The sequence below is a fragment of the Benincasa hispida genome, chromosome 4 (assembly GCF_027475165.1).
Source record: "Benincasa hispida cultivar pf3 chromosome 4, pf3_genome.v1.1, whole genome shotgun sequence".
Lineage (NCBI taxonomy): Eukaryota > Viridiplantae > Streptophyta > Magnoliopsida > Cucurbitales > Cucurbitaceae > Benincasa > Benincasa hispida.
Genome location: NC_143481.1, coordinates 44,750,980 through 44,777,434, shown reverse-complemented (window position 1 = coordinate 44,777,434; position 26,455 = coordinate 44,750,980). Strand labels below are relative to the sequence as shown.

Below are 26,455 nucleotides of genomic sequence, written 5' to 3'. Positions count from 1 at the left end.
TAAAAAAGTAACAGATTTATTAAAAGTATATATGCCGAAATTCAACAATTAAAAGTGAGAGAATGAAATAAAATTCAAAATTTAGGATAAAAAAAATGTTATTTTAACTTTATTTTTATTTTATAAAGAAAAAGAAAAAAAAAAATCTATACGAATAGCCCACCGCCTCCTGGTGGACAGTGTGATAGTCAGAACTTCTGAAGACCCCCCAAAATTGTGTAGCTTGTTTCCTTCGACTAGGGCGGCCACCGGTTTTCTCGACGGAGACCCTTCCCGATCAAGTTCCTTCTGTGTCTCGATACTTTTCTTTGGTCTTGATCATCCATATCACTTTCTCCATTTGGTTCTTTTTCGAATCCTGACAACGAAGAACAAGAGAACTGATCTTCTCCCCGTGTAAAACATTCGTTAAGTTTTAGCTTATTTTCCCTTTTGATAATCTTCGTGGATTCTTATTATTGATTTATCTGTCAATGAAGCTCTTCGTCTATTTGTCTCTAAATCCGTCTCCGGGTGGTTCGAACTGAAATGGGGTTATATTTCGGAGTCCCTAATTGGAATACATCATTGATGAATCTAATTTAAGAGGCTTTTTCTTGTTTGTAATTGGTTTCTACATTTGGGCTTTGACGTTTGGTTAATTGAAGTTATTATATGCATGTAACATGAAATCTGATGGTTTGTAGGGTTAGTTTCGAAGTTGGATTGGATTTCAGATTGTGTTTTGATAATTTTTGGGCGCAGAGAGACGATTCTATGATGGATGTACAAATGAAGGACGAAAAGAGCTTGGAAGAAGAAGATAATTATGTTGAATATGTTCCTGTTGCAAAGCGTAGAGCAATGGAAGCTCAAAATATTCTTATGCGCAAGGGTAAGGCTTCTGCCCTTGAGGAAAAGTCGGAGAAACCACGACCTGCTGAAGCCAAGCCTAGTCTCCTTATAAAAGCATCTCCAGATGAAACGTGACCAACCAGAAGTTAGTCCAACAGAGTACATTGTTCAGCAAGAGAAGGAAATGATCGTGAAAGAATCCGGTTAAAGGTCCTTGAGCAGACTTAGATCATCCCAATTTTCAAAATTTACAAAATTCAGAGAAGAACAAAAATTATGCATTTAAAAAACGGAATCTGTAGCATGCAAAAAAAAACACAAATAGAAGAATAAATTAAGGTTTGAAACCCTTACCTTTGAAGACTAATCTTCGATAAAAATTCCTGGCACTATCACAATGGTTACCTCTGTATTTTCTGGGATGAGAATCCATGAGTCGTAGGCTCTAACTATTTTGGATGAGAGGGATTTTTAGAGAGAGTAGAAGAGAGGAGGAAGAAGGGGATCTCACATATATATATATATATATATTTTGTATTTTTTCTTCACTGTCATTCATGTGTCTTCACATAAAAGGAAAAAGAAATAAAAAACTAACCACTCATTATCACGTAATTGAGAGAAAGAGGGGATGGAGTTACAATTAACTCTCAAAATTGAAAAAAAAAATTATTTATTTAATAAATCATTTAATATATAAAATATATGATAATTACTTTATCATATAATATATATTAAACTATATGTTATATTTAATATAACATATAACATATAGTTTCTATATTGTATCAAATACAATATAATCTATAGTTTCAATTCTCTCTCGCCAATGATTTTTAATATAAATCCTATTTATGTTAAATTTATTTGTATGAATCAAATTCATATGATTAATATTTGAATCATATTCAAATATAACTTAATATTATAATGTATCAAATACATTATAGTAATTATATCATATATAATCAAAATTAAATTGATTATATCATATATAATTAATTTCCTCAATTAATTTGAACAATTCAAATTAATCCAAAAACTGATTCTCATTAATTCCCGTTGAGCTACTGAGGGGACTTCATGGACCTGTAACTTGAAGCTCCAACGATACATGATTAATTAATTAAAATTTTTAATTAAATTATTCACCATCCGTTAGGCACTTCACTAAAGACCAACAGCTGCACTCTTCGCACTACGTGTCCATTGGATATAATCAGTCACTAGTACGATGACCCTTCACAAATTGCTCATAAGTACAGTTGGGCCAAAATTACCATTTTACTCCTATAGTTACATTTAACTCCTTAAGTACCACTGATCCCTCTAATGAATAAAAAATCATAGTCAAACTATGATCGAACCCCTCTCGGGCCAGGAGAGGTTGTGGTGTCACATTGTTCAAGCCCTGAAATCAGACCTTAAAGGAGCAATTTATCTACTTACACCGACGTTGGGGAAGGAGTGAATTTCTTCTTGTATAGTTGTGTTCTTAGCTCTCCAATCAGACGAATTCCCAAAATGGTAGGCTTATTGACTCGGTGATCTGTCCACTCTCATCTATACAAATCAAATGACAACCTTCATAGGCAGGAGTTCACAACTCACTCAAGACTCGGGTCATGTTACCTATGGTCATCTCGGTGAAATATAAGTCTCTATTATGAATGGTGTTATATAATGAGACTAAACATTTCGTGGACCAATATTATAAAAACTCCTTTGTATAGAATATCCCCGCTCACATATCTCTACATGAATGATCAAGATCAGATCATTTGTAGCACTTTACTGTTGGTTTAGAGAAATACACAGCAAAAGAAAACAGGATAAAAAAATGTTCTAACTCATTAATTTTAGCTTTAAATTAAGCATGTTCATCAAATAACAATAAGGTTTCAAACATACCTTTGAAGATCTACTTCAAACTCAAAATTCAGCTGCAATTCTCCCTTCTTCTGGACGTGAACCACCACTAGAGCTTCCCTACTATCATCTAGGAGCCTTATATTAAGTTGTGGGACTCAAAATAAGCTGGAATTAAGGGAATTAAGGAGAAAAGTCACTGGTTTTCACACTGTTGAAGACATCTTCTTCGACCTGAGAATTTTAGAGAATTCAATAGTTTTACATGAGCTTTTCTTAGCCTTGAAGCTTCAGTTTTTGTACCATGAAAACATGCAATCATATTGTACCTACAATGGCCAGCTCCACCTTCGAATTTGTAGTGGGATTTGGTGAATAAGATATGTGCTTGAAAGTGGGAAAAGCTCACATTTGAGATTTTTTTCAATTTTCAATTTCTTTTTTCTTTTTTTCATTTTAAAACTAGTTTTCAAAATAAACCTGATTTTCAATTTTAGATTTTTAACTAAAACTAAAATTTTATTAATTTTACAAAAATTAATACAATAACTAATTGTTCTAATAAAATTAATAATTAATAACTAATTAAATAATTTAATTAATTCTATTAATTTAATATCAAATATTAAATTAATTTAATACCAATTCTACCACCATGAATCCTTATTCATGAAATTAATATTTAAATATTAATTGATTATCTGATTTCGTTTAGTTCCATAATTAAACGTGTAATTATTTCACATATAATTATTAATTCCCTTAACTCAAATTTGAACGATTCAAATTAACTTATCACGCTATTCTAAGACTAATTTCCACTAGAAGAATTTTGGGCTATAATGTCAGTTTTAAACCGACATTAAATAGTGTTATTAAATCTCTTTAATGTCGGTTGTCTTTAGTGTCAGTTTTAAACCGATATTAAAGGGCTTTAATAACATTGTTTTTAATGTCGGTTGAAACCAACATTAAAGCCCTTTAATGAGATTTGCAACCGACATTAAAGCCCTTTAATGTCGGTTGCAATTGAAGCCCAAGAATCAAATGAAGCCCTTTAAACCAACATTGAAGCCCAAAATCTGTCCATTTTATCAATTATTGTCATTTTTTTAAAATTCTATTGTCGAATCCATTTTTTCGATCAAAAAGTATAACATGACACATCATCATCGAACGTTGTGGCTATGACATATTATTCATGTATGGATTATAAATCTATTACATTTAATCCGTAAATTCTACTATAAAATTATAATTTAAAAGGCCGTACAATAATTTAGGCCTTAAAAACACAAATTACAAGTAATAAAAACATTATGAGTTTACTGTTTCTCTCCACTTGGTAAGTATGGATCTCTTCATAATTCTTCTTGAACAAACCCCCCTCCCCCAGCTTCAGCAGTGTCTGGTTATAGGCATCTTTGTCTGACCATTGTTGTTCAAAGGATCACAAACAAAAAAGGTTTAAGACAAAGGATTGAAAGTGAAAATGTGATCAGAATTCATATTCAACTAACCGTGTTTATTGGGAATGTGCATAAATGGTACATTCAAGGCAAAATTCTTGTAGTGAATGTGTTGGATCTAAAGTTCCCTAAAAGAAAAAAAAAAACATAAAGAGGTTGTGATACCAAATCTTTACTCATTTGTTGCACCTACAAAACAAGAAAACTCAATAGTTGAATGAATGAGAGAATCTTCTTTTTCAAGATCTTGAAGAAGAGAAGCTTGGTTACCTAGATATGAGATACAAAGACGATGGAAAATTTTCGACAGCATAACGATGCTACCACAACAAAACCAAAAATTTACCTTGAACCTGTTCAAAGAAACGTACTCCCAAAAATATTTCACAACCACTTGTTCTCAACAGAACTATTAGAATTCCCAAAAAATGAATATTCAAGAACACATAAATCAATAAGAAAATTTAGCTCACAATGTACTTCAAATCTCAAAAGTTGTCACAAAAACTATTATAGTATATGAATAACCCATAAACTACCATAGTGTAACCTACAAACTCAATCACCTTGAATCAAATCTAAACTACAAATAAATAATACCCATGAGTCATAAACGGGTGTTCCATTCTAATCCAATATGGTCTAAAGAGAAATAAGCACACTATATCTTCTCAAACAGGAATTTCCATATCATTAGTCACTTGAAAACACTTAGAAACTGTGCTTAAAACTGCAAGCATTCAAAAATGCACTTACCAAGAACAATTTTTACGTGAATCCCTTGTTGTTGCAAGAAATCCATCTCCTTCCCACCTCTTCCAAACACCTAAAAAAATACACAAACAACATCATTAAAAGTTTAGGGTAGAAAAAATCATAGGCCTACTAGATACACCATTAAAAGTCTAGGGTAGACATAAAAGTTCAATATTATATATGTGGATCAATTATTACAAAAGTTTCAAATATGTCATGAACTCATTAGATACAAAATTGAATATTCAAGAATCTATTAGACATTTTTAAAGTTTAGGGACCTATTAAATACAAGATTAAAATTTCAATGACCTATTATATACTTTTGAAAAATTAGGGATAAAATAGACACAAATCTAAAAAAGAATGTGATAGCAAAGTGTTGGTCAGAAATGTAAAAAGCCAACTTACAGAGTAGCAACTCCTAAACAAAGGATAATCATGAAAACAACATAGGTCTGACATGAGGAATTATGTTTGTGAAACTCAAATAGACTCTAATAAGGACAAACAACAGTACCATGGCCACAACAAGCTTGAAACTACTATCTTCAAACTCCTTAGAAACTTCATCTTGTGAAACCCAAATGGATTCTGATGGAGACTCAGTCCACTGGCAACTTCCATTACGAACTGATATTTTGCTTGACCTGACGATCCTCTTCCCAATTTGTTCTGAGATGATAGATACAAATAGTTTGTCCCAACCTTTAGGTACCTGTTTTCATACAAGTACCAAAAAGAAAATCTTTATGGTGAAATCAAGTAAAACAAATATACATCTCCATATAAATCAGGAAAAAGATGGAGGGACAGGATTGAATATTATAGTAAACAACAATCAATAGTGACTAACTGGTAACTCCCTGACCAAGTCCACTTATGAGTTATCACCATAATAATAACGCAATTTCAAGGCTAAGTTCCAATCCAAGGCAACAATAAAGACAAATAAATTGTGTTGACTAAATCAGTAACTTTCATTCCTCTTCATCCTAATTCTCAATCCATTAATTCAATCAAAATATCTAAATTTAATAACAAAATTGCAACCCCTAAATTCACAACCCATAAAACATTTCATTGAATCTTCATTTAATCTCATTCCTTCTTCCTCCAACTTTTTCCTCTTTTCTTCCATTTTACTTCATAAAACTAGGGGGCATCTCTAGATATCACACGAAGTATATTGATAATCCCAAAAAATTAGGGGAAGTCAAATAAACTTAGACCCTTTACTAAATATAATATTAGTAGTAGAACAAAGAACGAAAATATATATTCATGATTCACACTCCAGAACGGAACAAAGAACGTTAAAATTAAAACTAAAATTAAAATTAAATATCTGGGTTACTTTGAAGTTGGAGAACTTGAAATCAAATTTCTCCCCTGATTTTACTTACCGGTTCCTGTGCAACTTGAACATTTTCTCTTGGCGCTCTTTCTTTCTATTTATATATCCAAAATGCTCCTGTGCAACCTGAGCATCTTCAGTTCACACAACTCTAAACTAACAATAACACATTAATAATCAGAGTCTAAACTTGAGAGGCAATGAACCGTAATGCCTTACAAATGTTGGAAACGAGCTTTTTCGGCAACTGACTTCCAGGATAGAGCTGAGTAAGATTTCATACAACACTCCCCCAAACAACCTTCTTAGACCCCTAAGATCTCAAAGGTGACGGATCGCGAACAGAATCCAGATTTAAAGATAGAGAGGACGTCGGAGATAGAGAGTCGGCGATAGAGACCTGGGGCTTCACATTGGAAGGAGTCGACGACGGAGATAGAGAGGACGAGAGGACGCCGTAGATAAAGAGTCGACGACGGAGACCTTGGGGGTTTCATGTGGGTTGTGGGTGAGTGAAAGACTGAGAATTAAAGGAAAAAGAAAATGGTAGGGAGAGTGAAGAGGGAAATGAAAAAATGGGGGATGGGGGGAAGAATATCGATTTTGTTTTTTTTTTTTTTTTTTTTTTTTTTAAAAAAAAAATCAGATCTTTAGTGTCAATTTTAAACCGACATTAAAGGTGTACCTACAATGTCGATTTAAAACCGACATTAAAAATCCGTTTTTTTTTTTTAAAAAAAAACCGATATTATATATCTGATTTCACTTTTTCCAACCGACATTAAAGGTTAAAATTCTTGTAGTGTCCGTTTGTGAGCTAGTAGGGGGACCTAATGGACCTATAGATCATGGGCTTCAACGATCCGAGATCAATTGGCTGAACTCTTTACATCGAATTAACTCTCATTTGTTAACTATCGGGTCACTCCACTAAAGTCCAGTAGTTGCACTCCCCTCACTGTAGATATATTGTGTCCACTTGATATAACCATTATTAATAAGTTAAGCCTTTACAAGTTGTTCGTAACAACAGTTGGGTTAAAAGACTGTTTTACCCTCAAGATTACCTCTTGTTCCTTAAGTTCCACTGTTCCTCTAATGAACAATTTGTTTTTTAATCAATCAACAAACAAAATTCCTTTCGGGCCAATGAAAGGGTGAGGCCTCTTGTTCAAGACCCAGAATCAGTACTTAAGGGAACAACCTCTCTACTATCTCTGAAAGCGGGTAGGAGTAAATTCCATCTTACACCCTATGTCCCCAGCTATCTACCTGGTCTTACCCATGAAATTGGAGGTTTATTGAGTCGACATTGTTGAATTAACCCTCACCTATGAAAATCTAAGGATAATCTCGAATAAACAGAAGTTTATAGTTAGCTCAGGATTAAGGTTAAGTTACCTAGGTCATCGTTATGAAATAGTCAGTCTTAAACAGTAAACAATGTTATAAAATAAGAGTGACTTATTTCTTGGTCCGATCTTACGCAAAATCATTGCACAAGACACCCCCACTTCTCATGTCACCATATGAATGAAACAGGATCACTTCGTTTGTAGCATTTTACAACTCATTGTAACAACTACTAAGTGGGCCACATCTGATAGTGTTACCAAAATAAGGCACCCAACCTTATTCGTATACTATAGATCATTTTGACTATTTACTCGAACCTGATCCACTCTTATGTCTCCACATATAATTCAAGTACACATGTAATTGTCATGGATCTTTTAGTTTATTGGATTTATTTCTAAAATGAAATAAGCAATTCATATATTCAATAACAACTTTATTGAATCAAAACTTCAATAACAACTTTATCGATTTACAGAATAAGTTTAATGTTTATAAACCATGAGTTTTAAGACATAAATCCCAACATTTACAACAATTGTAACATCTACAAAGTGGGTCATACTCGTAGCATCAGTAGGATAAAGTATCCAGTATTATCCATCTACTACAGACCTTTTGGATTATCACTTAAACATGATCCACCTGTATGTCTCTACATATATGTTTAAGCTACAAGATAATCTTGGATCTTAATTTATTGGTTTGTGGTTAATGCAACTAAAATTGAATTAAAATATCATATATTTTATTAAATAAATAAGATGTTTGTACATTACAATTACAAACTATAGGATCCTACGAGATTTAGGAAATCAACCCCAACAAATCTCTCACTTAACTTGAAGCTAGTGGAGTGTACAGTATATAAATTAACCTAATATACAAAGTACACAAACAATAAACTAGGGCATAACACGCCTAGTACAAATCTTCCACTTGCCCTAGTCTAAATGTGGCCTGTCCCATAGACTCATACTCTGCAAGTGACCCTCAAACACCTTAGTCATGAGGGCCTTTGTAAATGGATCAGCAATGTTGTACTCCAAAGCTATCTGCATGACGATCACGTCCCCTTGATGCACAATCTCTCGGATGAGATGATACTTTCGCTCTATGTGCTTCCCGCGCTTGTGACTTCTGGGCTTTCAGGAATGAACCATAACACCACTATTATCATAATAAAGTGTGATGGGCTTTGACATGTCTGGAATGAATTCCAAATTAGTAAAAAATTTCCTGAGCCAAACAGCTTTCTTAGCAGCTTCACAAGCCGTTACATACTCAGCCTCCATGGTGGAGTCAACAATGCACCCTTGCTTGGTGCTTCTCCAGACTACTACCCCTCCATTAAGAGTGAACACTGATCCTAACATGAATTTCCTAGAATCCTTATCAATCTGGAAATTAGAGTCTGTGTGCTATAAGGATCAGATCCTTAGAACCATATACGAGCATGTAGTCCCTCGTTCTCCTTAGACACTTAAGGATATCTTAACGACAGTCCAGTGATGATATCCTGGATTAAACTAATATTTACTAACTATCTCCACCGCATAGCAGATGTCAGGTCTAGTACATAACATCACATACATCAAGCTTCCAACAGCCGATGCATAGAGGATCCATCTCATTTCCTCAACCTCTTGAGCTGTCTTAGGACATTGTTCTTTAGACAATATAACTTCATGTCTGAAAGGTAGTAAGCTTCTCTTGGAGTTCTGCATTGAGTATTTGACAAGCATTTTGTCAATTTACGATGCTTGAAACAGAGCTAGCATTTTATTCTTTCGGTCTCTAAAGATCTGAATTTTCAGAAAAAACTGAGCCTCTCTCAAATCTTTCATTTGGAATTGGGTCGCTAGCCAGTTCTTAACTTGAGTCTATATACCTACATCATTCCTAATGAGTAGGATGTCGTCTACATACAACACTAGAAAAGTTATTGAACTATTGATGATTTTCTTGTATACACAAGACTCATCAACATTATGATCAAAGCCATAAGATTTGATCGCAATATCAGACCTTATGTTCCAAGATCGAGAAACCTACTTCAGCCCATAAATGGATTGATTAAGCCTGCAAGTCTTTTGCTCTTGACCTTGGGTTATGAATCCCTCGGGCTGCTCCATATAAATAGTCTCCTTAAGATTGTCATTCAGAAAGGCAATCTTGACATCCATTTTCCAAATCTCATAGTCATAATATGAGGCAATGGGGCAGGAGGATCCAAATAGAATTTAACATGGCAGAGAAAGTCTTCTCATAGTCAACTTCCTCAACTTGGGTATAACTTTTTGCCACTAGTTTAGCCTTGAAGGTTTGAACCTTCCCATCAGCACCCCATTTTCTCTTGTAGATCCATTTGCAACCTATAGGTTTAACCCCCATCAAGTTTATCTATAAGATCCTAAACCGAATTGAAGTACATCGACTCCAATTCGAGATCCATAGCTTTGATCAACTCATCTTTGTCAACTTCTTCCATTTCCTTCTTTTAAGACAATGGATCCTCAACATCTACGTCAGCTATCATAGCTAGGATTTCTGTTAAACCCATGTAACGGACATGGTGGTTTGCGACTCACCCACTGCATTGAGGCTCCCTCAACACTTGAGGTGGATTTGACCTACTAGATGATCCAACTTCAACAACTCTTGTTGAGGTATCAGGTTCTTCAACAATTCTTGTTGAAGATTCAGTAAATTCCTTGGAAAGTTCATTTAACACAATCTTACTACGGTGCTTGTGCTTCCTTATGTGGTCTTCTTCGAGAAAAGTAGCATTTGTCAACACAAATATTTTATTTTCCTTAGGATTGAAGAAGTAACCACCTCTCGTTCCTTTTGGGTAGCCTACAAATAGGCAAAGTTTTGAACGAGGTTCTAGTTTCTTGGGATTTGCCTCAAGCACATGTGTTGGGTGTCACGGTCATGCTTGTCCAAGGCCTGTTGCCCATGGCCGCATGCCCGATCCAACCCCCTTCTAGTATACTTTCATATCTTGTATTGTATTAGCTTAGTTAGCTTGCTTTCTTTACATTTTCATTGTAAGTGACCACTCGCCCTTTTGCATATGCAAAGGCGCCAGTTGGCTTTTTGTTCAGAATGCACTATATGAGGATAAGACTAACCATCACTTCCTCATACCCGGAGTAGTACTCTATAAAGCTGTTGTTGTTGCTTATTGCTTTCTAGTCTACTACAATCTTTCTTTCTTTATTCACACTCACAAAAACTTCTTATGAAAACCTTTTTCTCCAAACCCATTTTCTAAAACCGTTTTCCCTAAAACGAGGGTGGAGGTTGCGAGAGGCACTCGGTGTGCCATCGGCAGTCCGTATTCGAGTTGGCTGACTTGTTCGTGAGCGGGAACAAGTGCCGCACAATCGCTAAGAGAAGCTTCCGAAAGAGCGATTGTGACAGTTGGTATCAGAGCCAAGTCGGCTCACAGAGGGAAGATCAGTGATCATGTCGGCGACAAAGAACCTGAACAAGTCCCATGTGGACAGGTTGGTAGAGATGGAAGAGCAAATGCTCTACCTGAGAGAGGTCCCAGATAATGTCCGTTTCCTAGAGACTCGGCTACAAGAAGTTGCTGAGAAAGCCGATGGAATTGATGCGGTAGTAGGCCGCCTAGACGGATTACCTGTCAGAGAATTGATGATGAAGGTAGAGACCCTCGAGACCAAAACAACACGGTCCGACAGCTTTGAACGAGGTGATAGCTCATCGGGCTCTATTGCCCACATAGAGGAGCGTGTCGAAGAGCTGGACGGCTCCCAAAAAGTAATACTTCAGATGGTAACCGATTTGTCTGAAGACTTTCGGTCGACCCTTGACGTCGTCAGAGCCGAGATAGCGAATGTGAGTGCTAGGGTGAATCTCACCATCCGAGCGGTAGGGAACCAAGCCCCATCTGGGGAGCAATGGCAGTAAGTAGAATAAAAATCCAAGAATCGAAACCCTTCTGTGGGGTGCGAGAAGCGAAAGCCCTGGAAAATTTTATCTTCGACCTTGAGCAATACTTCAAGGCGACGAACATAGTGACTAAAGAGTCGAAAGTCACATTAACAACGATGCATCTAGCTGAAGATGCAAAACTGTGGTGGAGATCATGATTTACAGACATACAGGAAGGACGATGCATTATTGATACTTGGGATAGATTGAAACAAGAACTTCGCTCGCAGTTCTTCCCTGAAAATGTCGAGATCTTGGCTCGAAGAAAACTTCGAGAGTTGAAGCAAACAGGTAACATCAGGGACTACGTAAAACAGTTTGCAAGACTCATGTTGGACATACGAGATATGTCTGAAAAAGACAAGGTCTTTTTCTTTGTTGAAGAGCTGAAACCGTGGGCGAAATCAAAACTATATGAACAGAGAGTACAGGATCTCCCCTCTGCCTATGCGGTAGCTGAACGGCTATACGACCTTAGCACTGACTCACAAGATGTGAGGAAGCAGTCAACTTCCTCAAATGGAGGAAACAGAAACAGCCGTTACAGTCCTCCCAGACCTGGGGGAGGAGACAAGAACACAGGGGGGGACCGTAAATCATCCCAACCGAGATCAGGAAACAACTGGCGAGGGCCGCCGCAACAGCATAACAATTACAATCGCCCCCTGTCTTGTTTCATATGTAGAGGGCCACACAGGGCGGGCGAATGTCCAAATCGAACCGCGTTCAATGCTTTTCAAGCCACGTTAGCCTCTACCTCGGAACACAAGGCTGAACTGGAGGAGACAGTAATCGTGCCAGCTGCAGAAATTGAGAATCCCAGGATGGGGGCATTGAAATTCTTATCTGCGCTCCAGAAGAAAATGGAAAAGGCGATGGAGCCACTAGAGAAAGGACTCATGTATGTGGACGCTTGGGTCAACCAAAGATCGGCCAAGAACACTATGGTTGACTTGGGGCCACCCATAACTTCATGGCTGAAACGGAAGCTCGCCGCCTGAACTTGACTTGGGAAAGAGATGCAGGGAAGATGAAAGCTGTGAATTCAGCAGCCCTACCGATTACGGAGATAACAAAGAGAACTCCGGTGAAGTTTGGAGACTGGATGGGCTTCGTTGACTTCGTGATTGTCAAGATGGATGATTTCGACGTGGTATTGGGGATGGAATTCCTACTTGAACATAAAGTCATACCAATGCCCCTCGCCAAATGTTTAGTCATTACCGGATCTACACCCACCGTAGTCCAAGCCAGTATCAAGCAGCCAAATGGGGTGAGAATGATCTCAGCCCTCCAATTGAAGAGAGGCCTGGCCCACGACGAACCCACGTTCATGGCCATCCCGATAGAATCAGTTGAGTCCACTGAAGAGGATATCCCCCAAGACGTTCTATTTGTCTTGGAAGAGTATCGGGATGTCATGCCGAAAAGCTTGCCCAAGTCCTTACCCCCATGAAGGGGGATTGACCATGAGATTGAGTTGTTACCAGAGGCAAAGCCGCTTGCCAAGAATGCATATCGGATGGCCCTGCTAGAATTGGCCAAACTTCAGAAACAGTTAGACGAGTTGTTAGATGCAGGATTTATCAGACCGACGAAGGCCCCTTACGGAGCCCCAGTACTGTTCCAGAAGAAGAAAGATGGGAGCCTCCGGTTGTGCATCGACTATCAGGCCTTGAATAAGCTCACAGTTCGCAACAAATATCCCCTTCCTATCATTACTGACTTATTTGATCAGCTTCACGGTGCTAAGTATTTCTCGAAGCTGAACCTACGGTCTGGATATTATCAGGTCCGAATTGCTGAAGGAGACGAACCTAAGACGACCTGTGTCACGAGATATGGAGCCTTCGAATTCCTCGTGATGCCCTTTGGCCTCACCAATGCTCCAGCAACTTTCTGTACTTTAATGAACCAAGTGTTTCATGAATACCTCGACAAATTCGTCGTAGTGTATCTTGATGACATTGTGGTCTATAGTGCCTCGCTGGAGGACCATCGACATCACCTCCAACTAGTCTTCGAAAAGCTGAGGAAAAATCAATTGTATGTAAAGAGAGAGAATTGCTCCTTTGCCCAAGAGCGCATAAATTTCCTCGGCCACGCGATTGAGTGTGGTCGGATTGGTATGGAAAAGGGCAAGGTGGCCACGATTAGAGACTGGAGGGTACCATCATCTGTGACCGAACTATGATCCTTCCTCGGACTAGCCAACTATTATAGGCGGTTCGTAGAAGGATTCTCGAGAAGAATAGGGCCATTAACCGAACTGTTGAAGAATGATAGCCAATGGAGCTGGACTCCTGAATGTCAAGCTGCCTTTGAGGGCTTGAAGAAAGTGATGATTGAGGGGCCGATCCTCGAAATTGCCGACGTGACCAAGCCATTTGAAGTAGAGACTGATGCTTCTGACTTTGCGTTGGGCGGTGTCCTCCTCCAAGATGGACACCCCATCGCGTATGAGAGTAGGAAACCAAATGATGTCGAACGGAGGTATGCCGCCTCCGAGAAAGAGATGTTAACAGTAGTTCACTGCTTGAGGGCCTGGAGACAGTATCTCTTGGGGGCCAAGTTCGTGGTCAAGACCGACAACAACTCCATTTGTCACTTCTTCAACCAACCGAAGTTGTCGTCGAAACAGGCACGGTGGCAGGAGTGTCTAGCAGAGTTCGACTTCCAATTCGAACATAGACCGGGGAAAAGTAACCAAGCGGCCGATGCTCTTAGCCGAAAGAGCGAACATGCGGCCCTGTGCATGTTCGCCCGCCTACAAGCAAGTACGTTGAGTGCAATAGTACGAGAAACTGTCAAAACTCACTTGACAAACGACACAACGGCGCAGGCCATCCTACAGTCGGCCAAAGAGGGGAAGACACGCCAGTTCTGGGTGGAAGACGATCTACTATACACCAAGGGCAATCGCCTCTACATCCCCAGATCCGGGGAGTTACGAAGGTCGCTGATGAAGAAGTGTCACGACACACCATGGGCAGGATATAATGGTTGGCAGAGGACTTATGCCCTTCTGAAACAAGGCTACTATTGGCCAAGCCTTCGAGACGATGTCATGCAATTTACCAAGACTTGCCTTGTCTGCCAACAAGATAAGGTCGAAAGGGCGAAATTAGCGGGTCTGTTGGAACCCCTACCTGTGCCCTCTAGATCATGGGAGAGCGTGTCTCTCGACTTCATCACCCATTTGCCCAAGGTGGGAGAGTTCGAATCGATCCTTGTTATCATCGACCGGTTCTCAAAATATGCCACTTTCGTCCCAACGCCGAAAATGTGCACAGCCGTGATGACTGCCCAGCTGTTCTTCAAACACATCGTGAAATTATGAGGCGTCCCCGCGAGCATTGTTAGCGATCGGGACGGAAGATTCACTGGACATTCTGGACAGAATTGTTCAAAATATTGGGGTCAACACTAAATATCTCCTCTAGCTATCATCCCCAAACTGACGGCCAGACGAAACGCTTCAACAGTATGCTCGAGGAATATCTACGTCACTTTATCGACGCTAGGCAGAAGAACTGGGTCCAGTTGTTAGATGTGGCTCAGTTCAACTTCAATAGCCAGCAGAATTCCACGACCAGAAAAATGCCCTTCGAAGTGGTGTGCGGCAGACAGCCACTCATGCCACACTTGATGGACCACCCTTATGCAGGCAAAAGTCCTCAGGCACATAACTTCACTAAAGAGTGGAGCAAAACCTTTGAGATAGCTCGCGCCTACCTAGAAAGGGCATCAAGAAGGATGAAGAAGTGGGCTGATAAGAAGCGGAGGGCCCTCAAGTTTCAAGCCGGGGACAAGGTCCTGATCAAGCTACGACCGGAACAGTTTCGTTTCCGAGGCCAGAGAGACCAACGGCTAGTAAGGAAATTTGAAGGTCCAGTGGAGGTAATTGAGAAGGTCAGAAGAACCTCATATAAGGTTCAGTTACCCTCATGGATGAAGATTCATCCTGTCATCCATGTGAGTATCCTGAAGCCCTATCATCCCGATCCCGAGGATGAACAACGAAACATGCTAAAGCGCCCACCGGTCACGATGAAGAGTTCTGCTGAGAAAGAAGTTGCACAAATCCTGGATAAACGTACGCACCGTATTGGAAGACCCAGACGAGAACTGACAGAGTTCTTAGTGAAATGGAAGGATCTCCCCGACGAAGAGATCAGTTGGGAGCGGGCCGAAGATTTGAAGAATGCAGCTCCAGCCATCGCAGATTTTGAACAAGGCCAGTTGACGGGGACGTCAACCAATTTAGTGGGGGAGAATGTCATGGTCATGCTTATCCAGGGCCTGTTGCCCATGGCCGCATGCCCGATCCAACCCCCTTCTAGCATACTTTCATATCTTGTATTGTATTAGCTTAGTTAGCTTGCTTTCTTTACATTTTCATTGTAAGTGACCACTCGCCCTTTTACATATGCAAAGGCGCCAGTTGGCTTTTTGTTCAGAATGCACTATATGGGGATAAGACTAACCATCACTTCCTCATACCCGGAGTAGTACTCTATAAAGTTGTTGTTGTTGCTTATTGCTTTCTAGTCTACTACAATCTTTCTTTCTTTATTCACACTCACAAAAACTTCTTACGAAAACCTTTTTCTCCAAACCCGTTTTCTAAAACTGTTTTCCCTAAAATGGGGGTGGAGGTTGCGAGAGGCACTCGGTGTGCCATCGGCAGTCCGTATTCGAGTTGGCTGACTTGTTCGTGAGCAGGAACAAGTGCCGCACAATCGCTAAGAGAAGCTTCCGAAAGAGCGATTGTGACACTGGGCAACCCTATATTCTAATATGATGTAAACTAGCTTTACGACCATTCCATAACTCTAAAGGTGTTCCCGTAACACTCTTGGATGGAACACGATTGCAAAACCCCAAAACGAATTAGGTATGGAAGCGTAACTCATCATAAACTGAACCATGTCCAATAGGGTTCGATTTCTCCTTTCTGATACACCATTATGCTAAGGTGTACCAAGTGCTAAGAGTTGGGATATAATTTCATGCTCTATCAAACAGTTCTGGAATGTAAGATCCAAGAACTCTCCACCTCAATCAGATCGAAATGTCTTAATTGTTGCATTTTCTGAAGGAAATCGACACTCGAGATTTTTGTGAGCAGCTGAAGCAAGACTATTCCAAATTACAATCATGAATCAACATATATTTATAGTCGACTTCCATACAAGCAGTTATGCAAATATTACAGAGAAATTACAGCATGAACATCAAATGTACAGAGGGAAAAACTGTACTAACAACAGCGGAAGCGTTTCCACGCTCCGATGCGCGACTCTGATCGAACAACATCAACCACGAGCGCTCGATCTACACGACCGCAACACAGTATGAACACTTCGCGCTCGTCCTCAACGATCTCCTCATTCACGAACTCCTTCGCAACACCATGAACGGACTCCTCCAAAGCACCACGAATGGCCTCCAGAAAACCTCGACGATGTCGAGTTGAGTCTGACACCACCAACAAGGCGACCTTGGTATTCTCGGTGTGAGAATCCAGAGGGTGGGCTCTGTTCGGACTTGGTGTGAGGCAGACGAACAGAGGAAAGACAGATCGTGTACACAGCTGGGCAAGTGGGAGAAGTCGGAGACCTATCATATACATCGATGCCCAATCGTTTAGATAAAGCTATGTGATCGTCTAGCAAAAGTTATGCGATCGTTTAGCTTGGTCGATTCTACACGATCGTTTACCTTGGGCCAGCAATCGTTTAGCAAAACTATGCGATCGTTTAGTAAACACTGCACGATCGTTTAGCTAGCACCTGCACGATCGTTTACCTAGCCCATCCGTCGTTTAGTAAATCTATATTTACTTGACGACTTCTGTGAGTTTCTTTTCACCGGAGAGAAAACTCAAATTCTTTTCAAACTTTTTTGAAACTTCTTTTTCAAAATAGGAAACCACTTTCCTTTATACTCACGGTTACCATGATCAATAATCACACACTACTTTGGTTATTTAAAAGAAAAAGTATTAATTATCTAATAATTAATATTATTATAAACATATGATAACCAACTTATCATACTATATTATAAGCTATAGTTTTAATATTTCATCTCATGAAACATATAAACCATAGTTCTTTTTCTATTCCATGGTACTTAATGTAAATCTCATTTACATCAATCCTCCACTAGATGTATCTTATACATCATACCGATTATATCATATATAATCAAAATACCTCTTGTCAATTTGAAACTTTTAAATCAACACTAAGAACTTGATCCTTCAACATGAATCCAAGCTACTAAGGGGACCTTATGGACCTGTAGATCCAAAGCTCCAACGGTACGTGAATAACTGACTAAACTCTTTAGTCACGAAATCCACCATCCGTTAACTGGCAGGCACTCCAATAAAGACAGATAGCTGAACTCTCCTCACTAAAGATATATTATGTGTCCATCTTAACCAATTAGCAGTGCGATAACCCTTCACAGATCGCTCGTAAGTACAACTGGGCCAATAACCGTTATGCCCCTGTAGTTACATATGTCTCCTTAAGTACCACTGATCCCTCTAATGAACGTAAATCATAGTCCTACTATGACCAAGTCTTCTCTTCCAAAGAGAAGTTGTGACCACTATGTTCAAGCCCCGGAATTAGCCCTTAAGGGAGCAATCTCTTTACTTATTCCTGCTTCGGGAAAGGAGTGAATTCCATATTGTGGATTGAGTTCCCAGTTCCCAGATCAGACAAGTCCCTAAAAAGGTAAGCATGTTGAGTTGAAAATCTGGCCATTCTCACCCATATTAATCAAAGGAACGCCCTCAAAGGCAGGCGTTCACAAAACACTCAGGATTGAAGTCGTGTCACCTATGGTCGTTTAGGTGAGATGCAAGTCTCTAGTATCAACGGCGTTATATACAGAGTCTAGTCATCTTGTGGTCCAGGTTTTATATAAACTCTTTGTATAGGACACCCCCATTCTACGTCTCCATATGAATGGTTGGGATCAACCATCTGTAGTAGTTTACAACACTTACAAATCTCTACAAAGTGGATCGTATCCATAGTGTCACCAGGATCAGGTATCCCACCTTAATCCTTATACTACAGACCGATTTAGGTTATCACTTAAGGCATGATCTACTTGTATATCACATATACATGCTTAAGTTCACATAAGATAACCAAGGAGCTTTGTTTATTGGATCTGAGTAAATGCCAGAAATAAATAACATTTATTTTATTCATTGAACAATGTGTATCTTTACAAAACAACGAGACTCTAGGAGAATTAGGACACTAATCCCAACATTTTTAACTTCGGCCTTTAAATTCTTTTAATTTTCAAAGGATTCAAACTTATGTTGTATTAAATAAACTTACTCATATCTTGAATAATCATCGCTCGTATGCTTCTCGAACATTTCGAGTAGCATTTGGAGTTGGAACAGGAGGACAGTCATCCATTAGGACAAAAATGTAGGTCATCGATGATTAGGATTGTATTGCTCGTAGTTTTCCAAGACGTGTAACTTTCACCTGTTAATTTGTCAGCGGCGTAAGAGTTACAAAATTCATTATGAATAAGTCTACTAAAACCATACAAATTATTTATATTAGTCTATTTACATTAAACCGCTTAGAAAAACCAATCATTTTTAGTAAAATAATATAATATACCCTAAGTGACATCTAATTGCAATGATGTTTCAGTGGGGTAGGACAAAAACCACCGTAGGGTGATCAAGTGCCTCTTCACTAGAATGAGACAATCTCAACCAATACGAACAACTCCTTGTTACTGTAACTATCAGTCACGATTGTTCGGTCCAGAAATTGTTAAACTCGCTTAACATTTCTTGTAAGTGTAACCCCTCATTTTAGATTCTAGAGTTCTACTACAATGAGCCAACCATAGGAAAAAACTGATTGGACATGAAACTAAATTAACTCTATCCATTGTTGAAGTTTGAATAAAGCATCATGTAAACATTTCATTCATAGGGTGCCACGAGGTACCTAATGTAATGTATGTAATTGACCTACTTAGTAAATTATAACATTTGTAAGGTACCTAAGGTAGTGTCATACTTCATGCAAATTTATTTCATTACTAACTTATATAACAATTATATAATAAGGTAATGACATAGGCTATAACAATCATCCATCCATACATTCAACCATATATTATAATACTTATAATATAAATGATGCATGGATATGTTATTGATGCATGAATGCATATATTATAACATTTATATTATATGATGCATGAGCATGCTATAAAATAAATCATGCAACTAAATATACTATAACATTTATAATATAACATAATACTTGAAATTAAATGCATAATCTATGGTGAGATTTTATACTATATGACATACATTATGGCATATGAGAAAAAAATAAATCATATATCACATGCATAATTTAAAAACAATTAATGGACTGGGATTGGACACTTAAAAGAAATTAAATCTAAATATTACAATATAATAGTCATCCGGTTCAAAACAGGTAAACCAAGCCTTGAACCGCTCAAACCAAACCACAAGCCGGTCCAGAGAAACCCAAACTACTCGAATCGGAGAACGAACCGAACCACACAAATAGAACACAAACCACACGTAAACCGAAGCTAGACCACGCATCTTTTCCATCTCGGAGCGTTGCAACGTCGTGCCCTAGCGTCGTGACGCTACGAAGAAGATCAAGGTCCGCAGCATCGTAGCATCACGATGCTACAATATAGTCGTCCACTGTATTGCTTCGAACTCCTTCGAAACACCACTTAAATTCGCATTGTTTTCTCCAGAACTCGACTAGGAACATCACGAACGACTCCACAACATAAAATTACAGATTCGATAACGATTTAATGCCCCAAAACATGGGCCCTTACAAAACAATTCTGTAAAAGAAAAATAATTAAATCTAAAAGTCCAATCTCGAAACATCCATTATTGCAAACAACATTCATAGACAACTATCACAGAACATTCGATCCCACCATTAAACTGTAAAATCATTCTGAAATTTTTGAAAAATTTTGGACCAAAACCCGACTCCAATACCAATTGAAGAAACCTGGTTAAAGGTTCTTAAGCAGAAGCGAATCATCCCAATTTCCAAAATTTACAGAATTTAGATTTTACAGAGAATAATAGAAATTATGCATTTAAAAAACGGAATTTATAAAATGCGGAAAAAAAATAAAAATAGAAGAATAAATTAGGGTTTGAAACCCTTACCTTTGAAGACGAATCTTCAATAGAAATCCCTCGGAGAATGGGCACTACCACAATTACCTCGGTATTTTCTAGGATGAGATCCCAGGAGTTGTAAACTCTGACCATTTTGGATGTGAGAGATTTTTAGAGAGAGAAGGAAGGGAATCTCACAGAACTTTTATGTATTTTTTCTTCTCTGTGTCTTCACATCAGAGGAAGAAGAAACAAAAAACTAACCATTCATTATCACGTAATTGAGAGAAAGAGGGGGAGGGAGTTACAACTCTCTCCCAAAACTGAAAAAATAAATAAATTAAATAATTTATTTATTTAATAAATCATTTAATATAAAAAATATATGATAACTAATTTATTATATAATATATATTAAACAATATGTTATATCAAATATAACATATAACCTATAGATCTTTATTGTATCAAATACAATATAACCTATAGTTTCAATTCTCTCTCACCAATGGTTTTTACGATACATCCGATTTATATTAAATTGAATCAAATTTATATAATTAATATTTGAATTACATTCAAATATTTATTTCCTCTCAAATAAACTTTATATTATAATGTATCAAATACATTATAGTAATTATATCATATATAATTAAAATTAAATTGATTATATCATATATAATTAATTCCCTCAATTAATTTGAATAATTCAAATTAATCCAAAAACGGATTCTCATTGAGCTACCGAGGGACCTTATGGACCTATAGTTTGAAGTTCCAACAATACATGAATAATTAATTAAACTCTTTAATTAAATTATTCACCATCCATTAACTATCGGGCACTCCACTAAAGACCGACAACTGCACTCTTTGCACTACAGATATATTTCTGTGTCTATTGAATATAACCAATCAACAGTACGATGACCCTTCACAAATTGCTCGTAAGTACACTTTGGCCAAAATTACCGTTTTGCTCTTGTAATTACATCTAACTTCTTAAGTACCACTGATCCGTCTAATGAACAATAAATCATAGTCCAACTATGATCGAACTCCTCTCGAGCCAGGAGAGGGTGTTGCGCCATATTGTTCAAGCCCTGAAATCAGTCCTTAAGGGAGCAATTTATCTACTTAGACCGACGTTGGGGAAGGAGTTAATTCCTTCTTGTGTAGCTGTGTTTCCAGCTCCCCAATCAGACGAATCCCTAGAATGGTAGGCTTATTGAGTCGGCGATTTGACCACTCTCACCCATACAAATCAAATGACTGCCTTCATAGACAGGAGTTCACAACTAAATTAAGACTCAGGTCATGTTACCTATAGTTATCCTACTGAAATGTAAGTCTCTACTATGAACGGCGTTATATAATGAGACTAAACATTTTGTGGTCCGGTCTTATACAAACTCCTTTGTATAGAATATCCCCGCTCACATGTTTCCACATGGATGATCAGGATCAAATCATTTATAGCACTTTACAACAATTATAACATCAACAAAGCGGATTATACTCGTAGTATCACTAGGATAAGGTATCTAGCTTTATCCATCTACTACCGGTCTTTTAGGTTATCACTTAAACATGATCCACCCGTATGTCTCTACATACATGTTTAAGCTACAAGATAACTTTTGATCTTAGTTTTTGGTTTGTGATTAATGCAATTAAAATTGAAATAAAACATCATATATTTTATTAAATAAATAAGATGTTTGTACATTACAATTACAAACTATAGAACCCTACAAGATTTAGAACGTCAATCCCAACAGATCGAGCATCTATCTCATTGTAAAACTCTAATGTGAGTTCGTGAACTAGCAAAAGGCATTACTTACACAGAGCCATTATTAACTGGATGGAAGCCACCATTGCCTATCAGGAGGATGCCGAAAAAGGCATGTGATTTGATTAGAAAACAGAGGAACATAATAGTTGTGGCGACGAGATTCCTCCGCCTATTAAAAATTTTAAGGACATGAGACTCCCTGAACCAGTTTTTAAAACTGAAAGAAAAAGGAATCGTGCAACCTACTCCCATTCAAGTCCAAGGTCTACCAGTGATTTTATCTGGCAGAGATATGATTGGAATTGCATTTACGGGTTCAGGAAAGACCCTAGTTTTTGTTCTTCCTTTGATAATGATTGCATTACAAGAAGAGGTCATGATGCCCATTGTTTCAGAAGGACCTTTTGGTTTAACTATTTGTCCTTCAAGGGAGCTTGCTAGACAGACTTATGAAGTGGTGGAACAGTTTTTAATTCCCATGAAGGAGGCTGGATATCCAGAACTAAAGCCTTTACTTTGCATAGGTGGAGTGGATACGAGATCACAGATAGAGGTTGTGAAGAAGAATGTTCATATTGTTGTTGCAACCCCTGGGAGGTTGAAGGATATGTTCATCTTCTGTGAGAATAAAGCTGATGTAGACGACATTCACGAGTATTTACTCTTGAAAGGTGTTGAAGCAGTGGCAATTCATGGAGGAAAAGATCAGGAAGAGAGAGAGTATGCTATATCTTCCTTCAAGGCGAGCAAGAAAGATGTATTGGTTGCTACTGATGTTGCATCAAAGGGTTTAGATTTTCCAGACATTCAACATGTTATCAACTACGATATGCCAGCTGAAATTGAGAACTATGTCCATAGGATTGGACGGACAGGACGATGTGGTAAGACAGGAATTGCAACAACATTCATAAACAAGAATCAAAGTGAAACAACTCTCCTTGATTTAAAACACCTTCTGCAAGAAGCAAAACAGAGAATTCCACCGGTGTTGGCCGAGCTGAATGACCCTATGGAGGACGTGGAAGCGATCACCAATGCAAGTGGTGTCAAAGGTTGTGCTTATTGTGGTGGACTTGGTCACCGTATCCGTGACTGCCCCAAGTTAGAGCACCAGAAAAGCATGGCAATTGCAAGTTCAAGAAGAGATTATTTTGGATCAGGCGGTTATAGAGGAGAAATTTGAGAAAGCCCAGAACATAGTAAGGATATTTTTGTTTGATTTCCCCTTCCCTCTCCGCAGGTTGTAATTGTATAAACTGATAAATTAGTGTGGTTAGATATTCCAATGAAATCATGTAGTTTTTTGTTTTGTCTGCGTTGACATTGATTTGATCTCAGTTACAAGTTGTCTTCCATTACAACTTTTTGTAATAGAGATGAACTGAAGCAGATGTGTACACTCTGGTCTAAGTTCTAAATGGAACATCACAAACTTCATTATAGTTTTGACAACTTGTGTTTTAACTTTTTTCCTGAAAGTGAATTAATAAATCAACAACTAATCAATCGACTGAAATTTCTACATCCATTTTTATGCCTAAATTACCAAGAACATGCAAAAGAATTACAAAAAATGAAGAACATTAAACTAGATAAATTAAGAACTTTCATTTATGCAAAAGAGTTTATCAAGTACCTTAATGAAGTCATCGAGTGTCAACTAAGTTTCTCGTATAGCCTACTTCTTGTAATAATTGGCACACGACTTGTTGCAAGGGAAAAGAGAAACTATTATACTCCTGACCAATCGAATAGGGTAGTTCGTTTATGAAGGTGAAAATAATAATATGAGAACAAAGCAAAAGATTCAGTTCTTCTCCTTTGCAGGCAGCTTTTCTTTCTTCTTTTTCTCTTCAACTGTCATCTCTCTTCTTCTCCTCTTTGATCAATTTTAGTTTTTTCTTGATGCATTCAGCCTTAGATGGCCCGCTTTTCTGCGCATCACTTTCAGCTTTGAGTTCATTTGTTAACTCCATCGCCAGCCTTGTTTCTTCATCTTCTCCTTCAACTATCACCACCCTTGTATCCCCCTTTTTTTCGCAGTTTGGGTGTTGGGAATGTCCTAATACTCACGGTTCATAATTTTGGAAATATATTTTATTTATCAATAAAAGTATTGTTGAAGAATTTATTCAATAAAAGTATTATTGAAATTGCATTACAAAATCCAATAAACGAATCTGTGGCTATAGTATGAATACTTAAACTTTATGTAGAGATTTAAAAGAAGATCAAGTTATAGTATATAACCAAAAGGGTCTATAAATATATGGATGAGATTGAGTACCTCATTCTAGAGACACTATGGATGTGGTCTACTTTGTATATTAATACAAACGATGTGATCCCGAAATCGTTCATGTGGAGACATGAGAGTGGAGGCATCCTATGCAAAAGACGTTTGCATAAGACCGGACCACGAAATAATCACTTTTCTTTATAACGATCATTTACTATTAAAACTAACTATTTCACTTCAGTGACCTAGGGTAACTCAATCTTAATCCTGAGTCAACTATAAACTCATGTTTATTCGGGATTATCCTTTGATTTGCATAGGTGAGGAAAATTTAACAAAATTGCTCAACAAGCCTCCCATTTTGGGATAAGACTGGATAGATAGTTGGGGACATAGTCCATTTACTCCTACCCATTTAGGCAGATTAGTTGTTCTCTTAAGTACTAATTCCTAGTCTTGAACAAAGGAATCTCACCCTCTCATGGCCGAGAGGGACATGGTTTATTAGTTGGACTATAAACCAATTGTTCAATAGAGGCTCAGTGGTGACTTAAGGAGCAAGATGTATTTATAGGAATAAAATGGTAATTTTGACCTAGCTGTAAATACGAACAACCTGTGAAAAATCGACTTACAGACCATGGTTAACTCAAGCGGACATAAATATATCTACGCAACCATCAAGCTATAGTGGTATGTCTCGATGGTTAATGAATATTGATTAATTTGGGATAAAGAGTTTAACTGATTAATCTCAAATCGTTGGAGCTCATGATCTGTAGGTCCATAAAGTCCCTCTATTAGATCGTAAAAGATTAAACCTTGGATTAGAAAATTGAGTGAAATTGAAGTGTTCAAATTTCAATTTAGGGTTTGAATGGTTTGGATAATTATATTTGATATAATTAACATTTACATTTATCAAAATTAAACGTAATTGAAGAGTTTAAAATATTTAAATATTGATTACATGAATAGGATTCATGTTTAAATTAGATGTTTTATTAATTTAATATTTGATATTAAATTATTAATTAATTAATTAAATTTATTTATTTAATTATTTAAATTAAATCAATTTTAAATTTGTGAAATTTAATTTAATTAAGTTGAAAATTTGAATTAAATTAAATTTGAAAATTGAATTTGGTGGAATTGTCCAAGATTTCAATTTCTTAGTGGAGTTCTCCATAATTCAACACCTAGACCACTCACTAAGTGTAATTTGAAGTGTCAAATTGCTAAATGTTGAGTGCTTGCATGCTAGAGCTTAATAAAAGCTTCAATTATCTGATATTGAAGGCTTATGCATTCTGAATTTTGAGAATTTTTCAGCAGAAACAGATTTTGCTCTCAAGCTCTCTCAAACCCTCTCAATCCTTCTTAAACCCTCTCAATTTTGAGTTTCCACCACTCAATTCAAGGCTGAGAATAGTAGAGAAAATCCTCTTGGTGATCTAGTAGAGATTTGGAGATCCAATTTCATGGATATAGCAAGGATTAGGTGAATCTTTAAAGGTATACATGATGAAACCCTCTTTTTGTTAAAATTTATTTTTCAACATGTTTTGTTCTCAAATTAAGTATAATTAGAGTGCTTAATGGT

At 37.5% G+C, this 26,455-nt stretch overlaps 1 long non-coding RNA gene and 1 pseudogene across 3 annotated transcripts; one reads left to right on the top strand and one right to left on the bottom strand.

Annotated features, from left to right (window-relative positions):
- Positions 1 to 3,883: 3,883 nt before the first annotated feature.
- Positions 3,884 to 24,675, bottom strand: LOC150036744 (uncharacterized). 2 transcript variants are annotated; one of them, XR_016529138.1, is made up of 6 exons: positions 24,247 to 24,675; positions 18,981 to 19,136; positions 5,449 to 5,646; positions 4,929 to 4,998; positions 4,224 to 4,300; positions 3,884 to 4,131 (listed from the first exon to the last, which is right to left on the bottom strand). It is a non-coding gene; the product is annotated as an uncharacterized LOC150036744 (long non-coding RNA). The 2 variants fall into 2 exon arrangements; XR_016529139.1 differs by lacking the exon at positions 18,981 to 19,136.
- Positions 22,621 to 24,001, top strand: LOC150036745 (DEAD-box ATP-dependent RNA helicase 35 pseudogene; annotated as a pseudogene). Its single transcript, XR_016529137.1, has one exon. The product of XR_016529137.1 is annotated as a DEAD-box ATP-dependent RNA helicase 35 pseudogene (transcript).
- Positions 24,676 to 26,455: the final 1,780 nt, after the last annotated feature.